The sequence below is a fragment of the Protopterus annectens genome, chromosome 6.part1 (genome assembly GCF_019279795.1).
Source record: "Protopterus annectens isolate FY-2018-M chromosome 6.part1, PAN1.0, whole genome shotgun sequence".
Classification (NCBI taxonomy): Eukaryota; Metazoa; Chordata; order Ceratodontiformes; family Protopteridae; genus Protopterus; species Protopterus annectens.
This window is the reverse complement of record NC_056738.1, coordinates 483233887-483252996: the sequence shown is the minus strand read 5'-3', so window position 1 is coordinate 483252996 and position 19110 is coordinate 483233887. Positions and strand designations below refer to the sequence as shown.

Sequence of the window (19110 nt, the reverse complement as noted above, 5' to 3'; positions counted from 1 at the left end):
TTGTCAGCTGCCACGCTGCTTCAAAAGGTGCTCTGTAAAATTTCCGGTCAGCATTTTTCATCCGCAGCGCTGATATAGAGATGGCCTTTTTTTAAGTAACAATGTTAAAATCATTTTGCAGAACATACCCACTGAAAGGGGGGGGGGGGTTCGCCTCTACGCTAAAAGTTCACCTTTGAAGAACTTATTTCTATTCTTTATACCGCATTAAAGTATTTAAGATGCGAACTATTTTTATTTAGAACGTTAAATATATCCCTCATTGTCCTAGAATGGCAGGTAATTCCTCATTCGCCATTTTCCTGCCTCTCACACAACTGAGTTAATAGACTCTGTCCTATGTAGAGAAGGACTGGGCCGGCCGATGCCTTTTCCCACCACCCACAGCTCTTTTACAGCCAACAAGAATCAGAACTAGACAGTATGCCAGCACGAGCTGTTCAGTGACTTACTCAAAGAGTATAATATAAATTCACCCTGACAGATGCTCCCAGTTTCTGAAATATTTTTACTGCTGAAATCAAAAGTCCACCTGACAAATTAATTTCTGCATACAGGTGACAACTGCACGTCCCAAGTATGAGCAAATACTCTGCAGACGGAAAGCGTAGAATAATGTCACAGTCTCTAGTTTAGGACGGACAGCTACAGAGTTGCGGTGATTACATTGTTTTCTGCCACAAACAGATGTAATACTGTAACTCCCCCTCCCAGGTTTTGAATTTAGGACACGTCAAGCAGCAATGGGGTAGCAACTTCAGCCAGGTGTATAACTATGTCACGAGCTGTATGTCCTCTGCCAAAGGGCGGAGAGTGACACGACTCACACCGAAAGCTACTGAGAATACTACGTGCACAGTACCTACTGTGTCCCCAACCAAGGTTCAGGTACGGTATAAGCGCAAACGCCGGAAGTGACGTCGTCGGTGGTTGCTGGCAGTGCCAAGAAAGACGGAGAAAATGTTGGTATAAGTGTATTTCAAGGAACAGTAACTGTCCTACTTCCGAAATGCTAACTGGATTTTACGTATATCAGGAGACAACTGTACATTGTCTCCACAACAGAAGGTAACTTAAGTGCATTACAGGTGAGATGGCGAAACGGGAGGTTTACTCTCAGGTTCCAGTAGCCTATGCTATGTTGGCTATAGACTGGCGGTGATAATCCGGTGTCAGCCAGATGTCCCAGTATATGTAATCACTTTGTTGCGGTTACTCTCGTCTTTTGTCTCCCAGTGGTGCTGCTGTGCATGGGGTGATCGCAGAATGATCCGTTGTTATCGTGATGCTGCGTATGTGGAGAGACACACAATGGAAGCAATAAGTAAAAAGACAAACTCTGTCCAAAAGCTGATATTTGGAAATAAACGACATTACATGTACCAGCCAGGACAGTGTGGTTGCGGCTGTATTCCTGTCAACAATAGTGGCAGCTACAGTATCGCAATATATACGCTTTTGCCCTAGTGGGTAAGTAGCATTGTTATTTTAGCGATGGTTTTCTATGCAATTCTTTTCTGCTCTAGTGGGGAAGTAGCATTGTTTCTAATTATACTTTTCTGCGCAATTTTTTTAATGTTGTCGTTATTGTAGTCTTTTTTTTAGAACAAAAACACAACCTTTGCGTATTTTGGCAGCATTCCTACTGTACTTGAAAACGGTGTGCTGTTTTACGTTGCGGATTTTTGTAAGTTTTCTGTACCTAGAGGCGTAACTGTACACTTCACATTTGTATGCCAAGTTCACGTGCTATTGTCCTCTCCCAAAATAACTGTCGCCCTCCTTTTAGAGGTAGCGCGTGCACTAACACTATTACACTGAAACCCTTTACAGGACGAGTACACACATCTCAACTGTACAGAATGTCCAGATTTTTGCCTCATAGTTTTGGTCTGTTTCTCATAAAACTGTGGTTTTCTGGAAAGTCATAGGGAAATTTGATTTGAAAATCACTGAGGATTTGATTCAGAAAATAATGACAGACATTCGACATTCAGATTTCGTATTGTTCAGAAAATTTGTGCAAATGCAGATCCTGTTATTCTCCCAACTTTTTAAGTTTGTAAGAACAATATTTAAAAAACATGGTCATATTTTGAGCCTTTGTCCTATGGATTTGTCCAGATGGTTGAGAGGTATGGACAGCTAGAAATAACATTTAGTAAGCAGTCAAGCACAGATAATTTTTGGCACATATTAAGCCTTTGCTGGTTCACTTTTACTGTTTTTTATTAGTTCCACAGCTGAATCTTAGTACCCTATAAAATATTTTTGGATGTTCACATTTTTAAATACATCTCTAGTTTTTCTTCAGTACTGAACGTATAGTGGTATATACTTTTCAACTGTAGTTTCTTAATATCTAAAACAAAACAATGGTACATGCCTGTGCCCTTCTCCACAAATTAATGTACTCTGAGTGGATTATGCCAGTATAACATTCTATGTTCACAGTGGCTAATATTTTCATTTAACAGGTTCATGTGTTATATACTCCACTGCTTTAAATCCCTTCACATTTTTTTCTCTTTCAAGTGTCATTGCTATGCTCATTGTCTCATCACAGTAGCTCACAGCTGTCATCCCTAAATAAGTTTTTTCTGTCATGCTATTCAGTCATCCTGTCCTTACATCTCCATACATTTGACATTTATTTATTTATTGTGTTTGTTTACCAGGGTAGCCTTATTGGGACATGCAAGACCCCTTTTCATCTGAGGCCCTGGGAGAAAAACTCCAAGCATAAAATAATATGTCAATCTTAATAACAATATTTAATACAAATTAAAAGAAAATATCAATCATAATAATATTCGATACAAAAAGCAAATGTATGTCAGTTACGATATGTACAGAGATGTAAATAAGCTCAATAGATTCAAGCTAACAAGAGATGATAAGAAAGAAAAAAATTAGCTGGCAGTAAAAGAGGGGAAAAGTCTGTAATATAGATATGCAAAGATAGTTTTAAAGATATGCATTGAAAGACAAAAAGTGTTAGCCATTTAACAAATTGGAGTAGGACTAGACCTTAGGGGCCAAGGATTCATTTGGACTGCAGGCAGGAGATTGCCTTCCCTATTAAGGACCGATATCAGAGTATAGGCAAAGAGAAAGGTATAGGGGGATCCTAAGTGAAAGACCAGCACTGGTAGAGATTCTGGTAGAATCTAGAACATAAGCTGCTGTTGAACAAGGGATAATTAGTTGGGCGTATAAAATATTGCTTGATAATTATAGGAATTAATCAGAGGAGGTTAGAAAGGATTGGGAAGAGAGATTAGATAAGCAATTCACCAAGAAATAATGGGAGGATATATCTATGGTTCCCAAATGTGCAACAAAGTCTAGAAGATTTAGGATCTTTGCTTGGAAGTGTTTGCATAGGTAGTTTTATACCCCTCCTAAATTTTTTTTCCTAAGGTAGATTACAAATGTTGGAGGTGTGATGAGGAAGAAAGAGGTAATTGGGAACATATTTTTTTTGGGAGAGTAATGAGCTTACAAACTTTAAAAATTCCCTGCAGAATAATACTGTAACTAAGGAAGTTATTTTTTGAGCTGTGATACAGAATCAGAATTGCCTAAACATAGTAAGGACTTGCTGAGTTTAATTGTGGTGGCTGCCAAAAAAGCAGTTACTAGAAAATAGAAATCAAAATCTAAACCAGGAGTAATAGAAATAGTGAATATAGTAACAGAGATAAAAGAACGGGGAATGAGATATTTAGAAAGGGGTAGGAGCAAAGTACATAGAATAAAATGGGAATTGTGGGAACAGTACATGCAAAATAATGTTTTGGAGGAGGAATGAGGTTTAAGGAAAGGCGTGAATCAAATCAGTTATGTAATGACTGACTGATAATGACTGTGTAGAAGATTATAAGTGATGTATAATGTTTGCAGTTGAAAATATGTCAATGTGGTTTGTTTTCATTTATATAAAATATAACTGTATGATTATGTCATAAGTGGTGGTTCAATAAAGATGTTTCTTGTTAAAAAAAAAAGGAATATGACTCAACCTAAGGAAACTAGAGTGTAGAAGGTACAAACTAATAAGGAAAAGTATAAGGGTGACAGCAATAGGTTATGAGTATTTCATAAAATAGGAATTAAACCTGAATAATGGAAAGTGAGTTTGTAGAGTAAAAGGGGATATTGAGAAACCTAATCTTTGGAGAAAAGGGGTGCAAAGGAGTAGAACTTGCAGTAGTTGAGAAAAAATAAGCAAGGTCAGCCTAGATAGTCCGAAATTAAAAATAAATTCTTTTAATTTCTCTTTGTAGAGATTGGTGGATGATAGTTGTTTTAATGAAGGAGGCAGAGAGTTCCAAAATGTTGATATTTAGGTGGAGTGTAGCTATTGTGTGATTTGTTTTGACATGAAGATTTGAGTTTATAGAAAGTATGCTATTGTAGTACAGAACTGAGAGAGAGGACTTGTCTGGAAAAATCACGTAGTTTCCAGGCAGTCTTTAACTTGTGAAAGAGTGAGGTAGTTCAAGATTAAGGAAAATGTAGATTTTTTTGAGGGATAATCAGTGGTTTATTGAATTTGATGATTTAGTAAACAAATAGCAATTTTATTGTATCATTGTTCCAACTTTTGTGTTAATGAAGTGTTAATGTTAATGAGGATATGAGAAGCATAAAGTAGACTTAAAAGAAGGTAGAATTAGCAATGGTTTTACAAGAGTGTGCTGTGAGAAAGCTGTATGCTTTGCAGAGGATGCCTAATTTATGGTGAGTTTTACTTACTATTGATTGAATATGGGTATCAAATTTAAGCTGATTGTCTTGGGTGTCACCTAGTACATTGGTGTGGGACACTATTTCCATTTGGATATTTAGGGGTGAAAAGGTTATAAAGTTAGTATGTTTAGTAGAATATGACTTAAGAGTGGAGAACATTACTTTGCTTCTGTTAGGATGTATAATTAATTGAGAGTGGGTCATGCATGTTTCAATGGATGTGAATGATTTTCCAGTGATAGTTTGTAGAGAAGAGAGAGAGAGAGAAATAATGAAGAGCAAATTAGAGTAATATTATTAATATATACATGATGGTGGTAATTCAATAAACCCTACATGGAGTGATTCTTCATGTATGATAGTGTTAAGGCTCGAACACAGAACATGGCCACCAAGCGATCCAGGAAACAAGGTTGGGGGTATGCACGAGCTTCCTGACACTGTGCAGACACGGAGGTGTTCGTGGAATGCAAATCACCTCATCTGCTGGTGAAAACCATGCAAATTAGATGATTTTGCGATTCAGGAAATATAGAGGCACCCGTGTAGGTGCAGTGTAAGGCTGAAAAATGTATGCGGTTAGAAACCGTGTACCAGAGGATAACATTTAAACAAGGGCTGTAATAGCCCAAATAAAAGGATGTATAATATCCTGTAGGCATGTAAATGGCCAAATCTATGGCCAGTGACTTAAAAAAGTAATGCAATATATAAAAAAGTAAACTTTTTTAATACATATGTCACGTTTAAGCTACGTGCAAACATGCTGTTTTACAAAAAAAATAAATAAAAGTGTAAAATATGAAATTTAAAACTATGCAATGTTATTGCATTATAGTGGCTAGAATACAGAGTCATACAATGGCAGGTTATAGTGGTTGCTAAGGACATAGGCCCTAGTGTAGTGCAGTATCCAGGGTATACGCAATTAGGTGTATGTAAATGAGGCAAGTTTACTGAATAGCAAAATGGGCCACCATGTCTGCAGGTACTAACTGTTTAAGGGCCAGAACTGTGGTAATGTAGGCAGAAGAGACAGCTGACATGAAAAGGGGGTGTGTCACGGCATGTTTAAGCAGATTGGAGCTTAGTGGTGCCTATTTGCACTCAGCTAAGCATAGCTAAGCAGGGGTGTGTGTGTCGGAGGCTTCTAAGCTGTGCTTAGCCCCACGGCATGTGTTGTAGCTGGTTAAAGAAAAGCTAAGTGTGACCGTGTACAGGGGAGGGCCCTTTCTGCTAAGCAATGTTTACACTAGCTCCATGGGGCTTAGCAGTGGAAGAAATTAAAAAAGGGGGGAAATAGCCTGGGAAAGCCAATCAAGCATAAATGACTGATAAGCCCTGTTCCACTCACACTGGCCCATTCAAACCCCTCAGTAATATGCCTGGCAGGTGGATTGTGTCATAGTTAGCCAGTCACACAGACTGCATCTGCAAGCACACCACTATAAAGTATGCATACACCCTTCAATCTGATTTTCCCACATACTCTGCACCATTGGAGTACACACTTTGGAATTTTAACAGACAAAATGATAGGGGCTGCTGCTGCTCTGCTACATCTGTATGCATTACAGGCTGAAGTCAGTGATGATGATGATGATGCTGGCAATAAGCCCAGACTGAGGAGGAGAGTGTTCAGGTCCACAGTGACCTTTCAGGGGCTACATGAGCTGAAGATAGTAGAATGCAGCAGGGTGGACAGGGACATACTACAGCAACTCACTGAGCTCTGCCGCCCTCACCTCAGACCCAGAGCCAACAGAGGGGAACCCATCCCAGTGGAAACAAAGGTATGTGTAGCCTTAAGAATGCTAGCTACAGGTACTTTCTAAAGACCTTCTGGAGACATCATGTGGATCTCACAGGCATCTGCATCCAGAGTACTCCACCAGTTCCTGGATGTCATGATAACACATACCATTGAGCACATTTATTTCCCCAATACCCCTGAGGAAAAGACTAGCAATATGCACCTCTTCCAACATGTAGCGCACTACCCAGAGGTACTGGGTGCCATAGACTGCACTCATGTGCACATCAAAGACCACCCGATGAGGAGGGTAGAGTCTACGTCAACCGGAAGGGGTATCACTCCATCAACTGCCAGATTGTGTGCAATGCCCAGAGCATTGTTATCAGTGTGTGTGCTGGCAGCCCTGGCGGTTATCATGACTCCCACGTCTGGCACGCATCACAGCTGTACCAGGCATTTGCCAGGGGGGGACATCCCATATGGCCATGTAGTGGGGGATGCTAGCTACACACTGCAACCGTGGATAATGACATCCATCAGAAATGCACACACACCAACTGAAGAATGCCATAATGAGGCACACGCACAAGCTAGGAACATCGTAGAGCGTGTGTTTGGGCTGCTGAAGTCACGGTTCCACTGCCTGGACATATTTGGTGGAGCCCTGCAGTACTCTCCAGCCACATGTGCACACATGTTCATAGTATCTGCCATGCTACACAATATGATCCTGTGGAAACAGCTGCGGCGGGAACATCACAGGGGAGGGAGACACAGCCCCCACCATTGCTAAGGTCCCCACAGGCACAGGGGGACTTGGAGGAGGAACCCCCTGAGCCTGTCCCTGTAGGCAGACGTAGGCATGCCTGTACACCTTGCCCTTGGCAAAGAGGCAATGCATAGCACATACACTGACAACCTAGGGACCCAAGGACTGACACATCACTCCGACTCACATACACACAGTAAAATGGATGCCAACCACATCACACTACGTATACCTTAACATGTATAGGCTGTGTAATGCGTGCATCCAACAAAGTCAGCCTTGAAGCACTGTCCTCTCAACTGCCACTGGCACAAGGTAAGTCACTCTTAACAAATGAATGGGGTAGTAGACTGTGGTAGCATATGTATGATATTGCTGCATGTGTGCAAGGGAATGGAGTGGGCTACTGAGGTAGCAGCAGATAACAGACAGCTATGTAGGACAACAGGAACTCTCTGCCAAATACTGGCTGCCTCACAATATGCAGTAGCCCCAAAGCCAGCAAAATCCATTGCACTATGTGAGAAACTTACAAACAGTGGGGTCATAGGCCAGATACATGGATGTCAATGTTGGAGTCTCATACATACCTCTAAACCTTTTACAGCAAGAAATCTGTAAAAAGCCATGAAGAAATGTGGGACAAAGGCTTAAAAACAGGGTCAAATGTTAAATATTGCTCTTACAAACACAGAAAGTTGATAGAATTACAGGCGTTGCAGTAGCATGAATTATCTGAAGGTTAAGAAGCCTGAAACTCAAATGTCTGTCATTATTTTCTAACTTCAGTCTTCAATGATTTTATAGCAATTTTCCAGACAACCACAAATTTATGAAAAATGGCCCCAAAATGAGAGGGAAACATCTGGACATTCAGAGAAAATCTGTACAGTTCAGAGGTATGGTCACCTACCCCCGACACACCTGTGTTCTCATAGAACTGCAGTAACAGTTATGTTTGTAAGGTAATAGCAGGAGATCACACATTCCCAGGGCTGCCCCAACCAACTTGCTAACATGTTCCATTTCCACAATATGTAGGGGTCAGTGTGCTAGGTATGTGTGTGGTTAATAGTGTCAGGAAGTACACAGCACTGACTGGTGGCTGTTGTGGCTCACTGGGCTAAGTACATTACTGTGGGTGACAGGGTCCATGGTTTGACATACACCGACAGTAGGAGTTCTGCAGGCTGCCCAGATGTCAGTATTTGTTACTGCAGGAAAGCTGGACAATGGAGGGACAGTGGGCCACAGATATGAACAGTACATATCTCTGAGTAACCTAGATGGTGCCTACTAGAACAGATGGTTGTGACAAGTCAGTGTAGCGCCAGGAAACAAAGGCTGCCATGTAACTGTGTCAGTACTCACAACAAGTCAGTGGGCACCAACCATACCCCACGAAAGTCAGGGTTTCTCAGAATGTCCACATGTATGTCTCATATATCTGTTCTGTTTGTCATAACATTGCATTTGTCTGCCAAACTATTGGCTAAACAATGCAGGTGTATGTGATAATATCAATGAAAGACAGTTGAGATGCAAACTTCATACCCATAAGAAAATGCAAGGTAATACAAAACCAGTCTGCCAACTGTCTACGTTTGGAAGACCAATGTTAACTTGCTGTCCCCATGCTTGAGCCTGTGTCTGACTGTTATACATGGCCCTGTCAAGATGTCTGCTTGTAGCAGTTAGACAGGTATGGCCAACATGTAGCTTTAGAAGAACAGTGCAACACAAACTGTCTGAGCACCACAGCAGATGTATGGGGCACAATGCTGGCCAACCTGCTAAACAAGTACACTCAGAGGTATGTAGTCCATAACCCTGTGCATGATGTTACAAGGTCTACCCCAGTCACTCCAGAACTACAACTACTATAAGAGCAGCAACTGTGGGCAAAGCCTGTGGCTGGAGCAGTGCAGGACAAAGGGCCACATATAAGGGGAAGTAGGAACCACTGGCCACATAAACGTAGAATGTGCAGACTACAACACCTCATGCAGTAGCATGGGTTCCCTGCAGTGTATGGAGTCAGTAGACAAATGTCTGTCAGCAGTTCTTCACATTAATCTCTACTGATCTGCCACTGACATACCAGGACATCACAGTGCTGTGCAATATTATGCAAAACTCTGCTCAGTCCAGTACAGTCTGTACCCACCCTAGGTATGACTTAGTAAGGATAGCACACAGCCAGGAGATCCCTCAGCCAGTCTATCAGTGAGATGCTGGACTGTTTCCAGGGCTCATCAGCTAAATGGCTGTAGCACACAGAATCCTGGACCAGAGTACAGGTAGGTCTGGACTGGAGTCCCACTCTTACTATTGATGGTCATACTGGGCATGCTGCTACACTTAGCTTCTGTCAGCCCATGTCTGAACACACTTCTGACTACAGAACTGGGATGTACATATATCATTTCTGCATACAGACAGCTATGTACACCGTAACTGTCTATCCCCACCCCATCAGACGTGTTTACCCCCATCTATCTGTATGTGGTGCATATAAGATTTAGCTGGATCTGTTGATTGTGATACACATACAGAGATATAGGTAACCTATACAGATGCATCATTTTTAGAGAGGCAGAGATGGGAGGAACAGATAGAGAGAGACCCTGAAAGGCATACAGTGAGGTACTGCAACAGCCACACGTACACCTGTTTGAACCAGTGGCATGTGCAAATACTGTGGTGAGGCTCATTGTGTAATCGGGATGGGGGTTGTACTCTCACATCAGTCACTGTGTGTGTGTGTGTGTGTGTGTGTGTGTGTGTGTGTCTGTGTGTGTGTGTATTACACGTGCAGCAGATTACACACATCCAGCAGGCCTATGTCTGTGTAATGGTCACCCATATTTTGGCCCTGTGACTACTGTCCTCCACAACAGTGGTCTCCCTGTCAGCAGCTACTGATGTCATCCACCCCAACAGCACTACCAGACACTCTATATGTGTAACTACCGTGGCACATGCGATAAGTACGTACTGCTATAGTGTAGACAGATAGGTAGTAGTTCAGTTCCCAACAATACCAACTGAGTGAGTGTGTGTGTGTGTGTGTGTGTGTGTGTGTGTGTGTGTGTGTGTGTGTGTGTGTGTGTGTGTGTGTGTGTGGGGGGGGTTGGTCATACCTTGTTCGGTCCTGCTGACTCCCCCGTTGCATTAATTGACAGGGCCTGTTGATGTCATCCACCTTAGATACAGCATTGGACACTCTGCCGGCATATAAGCTCCATGGTGCACGCAATAAATACGTAGCACTATAGTACAATAAACTAGATGAGTAGGGGTTCTAATCTGAAGACTGCCAACTGTGTGTGTGTTTGTGAAGCATATCCCCTGTGGGTCTGTGGTTGTGTGTGTGAGTTGGTTATACCATTCTGAGGCCTGTTCCACCCTGTTAACTAACCCCTCAGTGCCCTACTTTACAGGGCCTGTTGTGTCATCCACCTTAGATACAACATTGGATGCTCTGCAGGCATATAAGCTCTTTGGCGCATGCAATAAATACGTTGCACAGTGGTACAATAAACTAGATAGGTGGGTTGGTTATACCATTTTGAGGCTTGTTCCACCCTGTTAACCTCCCATTGCCATACTTTACAGGGCCTGTTGATGTCATCCACCTTAGATACAGCATTGGACACTCTGCAGGCATATAAGCTCCGTGGCGCACGCGATAAATACGTAGCACTATACTACAATAAACTAGATAGGTAGGGGTTCTAATCTCAAGACTGCCAATTTTGTGTGTGTGTGTGTGTGTGTGTGTGTGTGTGTGTGTGTGAAGGACATCCCCTGTGGGTGTGGGTTGGTTATACCATTTTAAGGTCTGTTCTGCCCTGCTGACTCCCCCCATTGCAGTAATTGACGGGGCCTGTTGATGTAATCTTCCTTAAATGCACACTTTCACATTCTGCAAGCCATACCTCTCAACTTTATACAGTTTTGCAGAATGTCCAGATGATTCCCTTATATATTGTGTCTATGTGTCATAAAAGTATGGTTTCCTGGCCAATCATTGGCAAAACATTAAGAGCTGAAGTTAGACAATAATGCCAGACATCTGAGTGTCAGACTTCATACCCTTCTCAAAAGTTATGGTAATATGAAACTGGTCACTCTATCAGTTATCTACGTTTGTAAGAGCAGTATGTAAACACTGTTCCTATTTTTGGGCCTGTATCCCCAGTTATTAAAGGTTTTGTCCATATGTATTGTTATAACAGGTTGAGAGGTATGCCCCAGGTGTATAAGCTCCGAGGCATATGCAGTATGGACATAGCACAATAATACATACAACTAGATAGGTAGGGGTTGTAATCTCAATACTGGTGACTGTGTGAGTGTATGTGTCTGTATATGCATATCCTCTGTAGAAGAGTGGCTGTCTTGACTGTGTGTGTAATGCCTATACCATTTTGTGTGCCTGTGCCACCCAGTTAACCCCACCATCAATAACCTGTTTATGGCCTATGGATGTCATGCCCCTTAGATACAGAGTTACACATTTAAAACACAATACTACTGGGGTGCATGCAATGTATATGGCAGACTATACTGTACATAACTAGATAGATAGGTGTTGTAAGTCCGAAACTGGCAACTCTCTCTGCATGACTGTTGGAATGCATGTCCCACTGCAGCAGTGTGTGTGTGACACGGTTATACCATTTTAAGTGCCTGTTAACTTCCCAATGGCAATCCTTACAGCACCTGCAGATGTCAACCACATGACTATTAGTGGCAGACACTGCAAAACTGTATAAGCTCTGTGGTTCATGTGCTATGCATATTGTGCTATCTTATGTATAACTAGCCAGGTAGGGGATCTACTATCAACAAGGACGGTTCATGAGTGTGTGTGTACATATGTATATCCCCTTGCAGTAGTGTGCCTGTGTTAGGGCCACAAACATACCTCTTGACCCCTTACAGAAAGACATCTGGAGAAAGCCATACATAAAAATGGGATAATGGCCACATATTAGGGTCAATCTTTAATTATTGCTCTGAAAAACATACACACTAGATAGCATAACAGGTTGTGCGTTCACATGCATTTTCTGAAGGGTATGAAGTCCCAACAGAAAATATCTGTCATTATTATGTGACATCAGTCTTTAATGATTTCACAGTACTTTGACTTGACAGAAAACCACAATGTTATGCCAAGAGGAATAAAATATGTGGCAAACATCAGGATATTCTGAAGACATATGTAGAGGTGGGAGTTATGGCCACCACCTGTCCCACCCTGTAGGTTGCAGTCCATGTTTATCCAGGTGTGACCTGTGACAATGACACAAACAATACAGAGGTCCTCAGAGTGTAGGACACAAAGTTGTCTACTACATGTATAAAGCAGTTATTTCACATCAGAAGCATGTTACTGGTATGGGAAATAGTATAACCTATGGTGATGTGACACAAGAAGCAATCATATTGGCAAACTTAGGGAAGTCCTGTGTGGTGCACTTGCTGTGGGTTGTGGCATGTCTTGCCAAGTGTCACAATACTACAAGACGTGTCCCACATTCCACATTCGATAAGGTGGCAACCCTATGCTGTGTTGCCTATGTGTGTGCAATATATAGACGTGTGTGCGCCCTGTGAGTAGCTTCCGCCCACAATGACCCACATGTATGAAGGCATGAATGCTAACTGCCACCTCCCACATATGTAGGTACCGACTAAAGCTGTGGCAACTGTGAGCAGTGTGCTGTCTTGTCATTGACCCACAAACTGATGTTAACACACTGCAATGGGGTCATACAGCGGGTATGGAATGGTGGCCAGGTCGTGGCCTCCAGCTGAATGCAGTAAACAGTACCGTCTTACCATATGGTAAGGACATGGACCCACCATTTTCCACATCAACGGCAACCCCATAAATGCACAAACTGTGTTGACAGACCTGGCAACTCAGGTTGATAACACTGTTGCATTCACCCAAGTAGTGGCAGTGGTCAGAAAAGGCGTGGACATGGTTCACCACATAGGTAAAGGGACTGCATCCAGACAGAAGGTGGAGATTACCTCTGTATAGTCTTCAGTCAGCACAGCACTACATTAGTAGCATGGCAGTCTGGTATGTACCTATGCAGATATCTGCACCAAATGGAAAGGCTATGTTAACACCCACAAAGGTTATCCATGGCCTTCAACACCTGTTCTATGCATACAACGTTGAATCAGTACTGCCCCACTCAGTATTGGACAGGTTGTCCACAGGTGGGCTGTATGGCTATGTCATGCGTAGATGGCAATGTTGTGCTCAGCCCTTCCAACAGCTGCCTCATATATGTCAGTATAACTCTGTGTGCATTACTGGCATGACAGGCTTGAGTCACATATGACATAACAAAAAAAAAAAAAACAGCTGGAGAGACAGGTTTGTCTCCCATAGGCTGCCCTGTCTGAGGAGTGCACTCCCCAAAAATGTCAAACAGAGTACCATGCAGACCCTCATCAGCTGCATCAAGGTTGAGTGGATGAAAAAAAAACGTGTCCCAGGGGTCCAAAGTGTGTCAAGCAATGGCAGGGGCAACAGGTGCTGATAGATGCTTCTGTTGGGGATAGAGTACTGGATAGGCTTGTAAGGGACCCAGGGACAGTACTGTAGTAACCTCCTCTGTACCTGTAAAACTGTGATCATACAGAATTCTCAAGAGTAGCATGCTGTGTCAAGGGGTATGCATGCAAGGTACCCTGTCTGCTGCCATTGTCCCTTACACACTGTTCCATGCATATGCACCTAGGTAAACATGGACATATACAGCTGTACCTTGACAATGAAAAGGTCTCTGTGTTGCCAATCTGCCATCCTCAGCTTCCGTAATGGCAGCAGCCCACCACGATGGGTCAATATTAGAACATCGAAGTTTCAAAACTTCGAATGTTCTAATATCGAACCCTATTCAGCGAAAGCTGAAAACATCGAACATACAGAACAGCGAATTTTTTCCTAGGGAAAAAATTTGCTGTTCCAAAACACATACACACAACACAAGCACACCAAACAAACAGCAATCCACACACATACACCTAAAATCTTACACCTAACCCTACACTAAACTATACACACACCACTAACTATCCACTTACCTTAACCCAAACCCTAACCCTAATGTCCATCACTATCGCGCACTCACCTCACCCGCGCCCTAAACCTAACTCACCTACCCTGCCCTAACCCTCACGTCCACACAATCGCACATTTACCTGACCCACGCCCTAAGCCTAACTCACCTAACCCGCCCTAACCCTCACGTCCACACAATCGCACACATACCTAACCCACACCCTAACCCTAACTCACCTAACCTGCCCTAACCCTCATGTCCACACAATTGCACACATACCTAACCCACACCCTAACTACTAACTAACCTAACCCTCACTCAATCGCACGCTTACCTGAACCCGACCTGTAACTTTCCACCACAGCGCTGAAAATACCGAAGCAACAGAAATGGACAACCAAATTCTTTCCCTAGGAAAAAATTAAGTTTTCTGTTGCTTCGATATTTTCAGCTTTCGCTGAATAGGGTTCGATATGAGAACATTCGAAGTTTTGAAACTTCGATGTTCTAATATAGACCCCCACCATGACTTAGACACACAGACACCTGGAACAGAAACAGAATAAGGTCTGTGAGACAACAGTCAGTCAGCAGTAATAACAGCAATAAAGCATCATGGCACAAAGGTATGTGCACTTTGATGTGCACACATGGCAGTTGCCAGCAGACAGCACCTTACAGGCCATAACGCTACTACACTACAAACTGCCATTACCTGTACTATATTCACTTTGTGCATCAGACACATATTAGCATGTCCGTGCATCAATGGTATAGATAAAAGGGATGTGGCACAGGTAACATCACATGCACAGGGTGTGGGGTTGGCAAAGGCCTAGGCAGTGCCCTACAGTTGACATCATGTGTGTGTGTCTGGAGGGGTGCTGGTCAGCTGGGCCATGGAGAGTAGCTGTGTGCGTCTGTTGGTGACCTGCATGTGACAGTGATGTGTGTGTGTGTGTGTGTGTGTGTGTGTGTGTGTGTGTGTGTGCGCACAGTCAAACCATGTGCTAGCCCTACATGAGGGTATGTTGGACAGTCATGGACCGTACATGGCAGAATGTACAGTTCACTGTCTCTGGCCATGAACACGGGAACTGGTTCTGCCAGGAGTGGCACTTGCAACAACATACTCAAGGCCAGATGTTGTACTACTTCCTGATGGTGACCAGTCTGGGACCACCTAGGACCACATGCCCATGGCCTGCCATGTTGTGGTGTGGACAGCACCCTCCCATCAGTAGTGCTGGTGGTACTGCAACTATGGGTGTGTGACTGTGCATGGCCATGTGGGCTCTCAGTTGATGTTGCTGACCTACGTCCACGTGTCCGACTCCCTACTCCCACCATATGTTCAGGCACAGACATTGCACGGTTAAGGACTGACAATGTCTCACCCCACTGTCTATCCACTACATCAATGAAATGATGTAAGGTATCACCAATGCTGTGGAGGGTGTCATGCATGCCAGGCTGTGTGGCATCCATGACCCTGAGCAGGCTGTGTGGCATTCATGACCCTGAGCATTCGTGTCTGGTATACTGTTCACAATGTGCCTGTGCCTCCATGACAGACCGGAACATGCATCGGGTGACACGTACTGTGACACCTCTGACAGACAGTCCTCCTTTGAGCACCCCTGTCAGTCTGCCTGTGTGGGGCCTTCGCCAGCTCTCTGTCTATGGCTAGTGTCTACAGTCACAGATGCCATAGTCCCCACACTCCCCTGTTCAATGCCACCACCCTCTGACTGCCCAATATCTGTGGCTGCTGGGGACTGGGTATGTGTGGGCATACTGACAGTGTGCAGGGGCATTGGGGAGGAAGTGGGATGTCAAACAATGGGACAGATTCAGGGCCCCAACAACCCCACCTGTGCTTCACAATGGCCACCATCATCATCGGAGTCTGATGACACACTGACAACAGGTTGTGAGGGGGACACAATCCAACCCCTGTGGTCACCTGTGAGGAGCAGACAATATGACTACATGAATACCTGCACTATAATGTTTGCTGATATATACACACACATACACACACACACACACACACACACACACACACACACGTGAGGTGCCACAAAGGCGTTGTACACAGCACACCTTCTGACTGATGCCATGCACAACGCACAATCAGACCACAACAGACATACTCTGGACAGGCCTTGAACAACATGCAGTGCAGTCAGTGTTGTTAGTACTGTACACCTGTGAGATACGTCACAAGTCTGACTATGGAATGGACCTTCACCTAACACACAGTGGACCTGTTTACACAATAGTAATGCACCCCTGTATGGCAGACTAGCTACACCTGTGCAGAACTGCGTGTTAATATGTTGCAGTTCCTGCAGGTATGCTGCTGTGATTACCAATGTGATGCACTGCAGTGAACCCCACCACAAGTGAACATGCACATATTACAACATGGATAAACTGCACAGTCATGTGTATGGCAATCTGGCAGACCTTAACATGCCTAGGGTATAGGCGAGCCATTACATGACAGTTCCACACACACCGGCTACAGGTTCATATTCCACAGCCACACCAGAGGTACCTATGGATTTTTGGGGGAGAGGTATTGTCAGCACACACACATGTGGCATTGGTACAGGATAATATGTGCATTTATCAACATGTATAGTACAAGCTGTGATACTAGCCAAATTGCTGACATTCACAATATCTGTGCACATGTGTGCATTACAAATCCCCACCCACAATGCAGATTGACCTCACATATTTGTACAGGTATGCGGAGGCTGCCACTATGAATGCTGCAGTATTAACGTGATGACCATTGGAGGCTTACCTGGACCCTCCTCAGCTGTGGAATCTGTGCCACCCACCTCCATGACATATGAGCTGAAGGTTTCCTGTGAGCTGGTGGCTGAACCCAGGTGTCCCAGGAACTCCTTTGTGGCTGACAGTGGTGGTTGTGTAACAGGCCCCCTGTGCCAGCATGGTCCCTGGCCACAGCTACAGTCCTTTGCTGTGCATGGTGTATGAGATCAGTAGCATGGTGTCGGACCTGTATGTAGCTCCTGTCCCAGTGTCCCACATCATTCACAGTTGCTACCAGGTCTGCCCACAGTGCAGCGCGTTGTTTGTGGTTGTGGCGAGTCCTTGACAACAGCACCCGGTGATGGAGTCACAGGGCAACAAGAATTGCAGTGGTGTCAGCTTCTGAGAAAGGTGGGTTGCGACGTCTGTACATCCCACCTGACAGATATGAACAGGGGAACACATCACAGGACTGCATACATTGCTCACTATTTTGTACAGACCCTGCGCATCCACTTTTGCCAGCACTATCCACAGGTAACCCCCACATCATAACCCTGCCATCTATGAGCACAGTATGACTGTGGCAATCGGCAACATAGTGGCAATACAGCATGCATTGCCCCCCTGATCCTGATGTTTCATGCTGTTTGCTGAATGTGCTGTGAGGTGTTGCACTGCATGTGCCTATGTACCTGTTGCACCTATTACTGCTTGTTCATAGCCTGTCTACATGGTCTGCTTCTACTGTATTAGTAATCGTGTGGTCTGTAGGCCCACCCCTCAGGTCTCCCTGGTCTTCCTCCCTCAGATTCTGGTCAGTATGGCTGATGACATCCTACAGTTTCCCCAGCCAGTGTGGTTGATATGGGTGTCCTGACACTGTGTAGCACCTGCATCATATGCATGGATGGACAGCCATCTACACACACCAGCAAGGAACACACTGAGTGAGAAATGCAGTGACAATAGGAACCTGCAGTCCATGCTCTGCCTCTGTTAAGGCTGCATATCTGGACCCAAACAGTTTGTCAACACAATCAGTACACCTCACACACCACCCACACCTACACAACACAGCCAGACGTCTGCAGTGGTCCTCAACATACACATCCACACACAAAGTGGATCTCTGAGGCAGAGCCACACATGAGCGCTACAGCCGTATATAGCACATACCACACATGGCCACACACCTGTGTCCCACAGCCACACAGGTGTCAGCCCATGTCAAACATGTTACACATAGGGGACTCCAATGGAGACACATTGGTGTGCCTCTGACCTGGCTGTGTATGTGGATGGTCACAATTACTTGTGTGTCACGTGACAGACTCCACCATATTGCATACACAGTGCTGTTTCTCACCAACAGGTACTGTCATGGGTCTGTCACAGTTCATGTTGATGTGCCTGATCTGACAAGTACGTCCCTGGACTATATGCAGTGAGACATGAGTGAGCACAATGGTTATGTGTCCCAGGCAGGTATGTGACTAGCCTTACACTGCATTATGCTGTCACCCAAACCGATGCCGCAGTACAGTCAGGGAATGAGTGCCCTTAACATGTGCACATTTATCCTCTGATATTCCAGGGGTTCCAGTACCTGTGAGACTGGGATGATATGGTAAACAGACCACGATGCTCTGCGAGAGATGGTCTCCATCTGTCTTCACTAGTCTTCATGCATCTGGCACTGGTTCATGCCAACACCATTGTGACTCCATTATAAAAAGTGGTGAAGTTATCACTACCAACATACAAGTTTCAGTGCAGCACACATTGATGGCCATGCTGCTAAATGCTAGAGGTATACACATGAAATGAACTCAAACAAACTCAAAACTAAATAAAACAAAATAGTACCAGAAAGAGACAATAAATCCAACAACAGGACCATTGATAAGTTAAGCGCTTTCACTCACTTTATTTAACATGAG

General features: G+C 44.0%; 1 protein-coding gene across 1 annotated transcript in view; it reads left to right on the top strand.

The window, feature by feature from the left end:
- The first annotated feature begins 909 nt into the window (after positions 1 to 909).
- Positions 910 to 19110, top strand: part of MAP3K13 (mitogen-activated protein kinase kinase kinase 13) — a 1545737-nt gene continuing 1527536 nt past the window's right edge. The window contains exon 1 of the mRNA XM_044075937.1: positions 910 to 1470. The gene's annotated coding sequence lies outside the window, so the exon portion shown is untranslated. The remainder of the gene's footprint in view (positions 1471 to 19110) is intronic.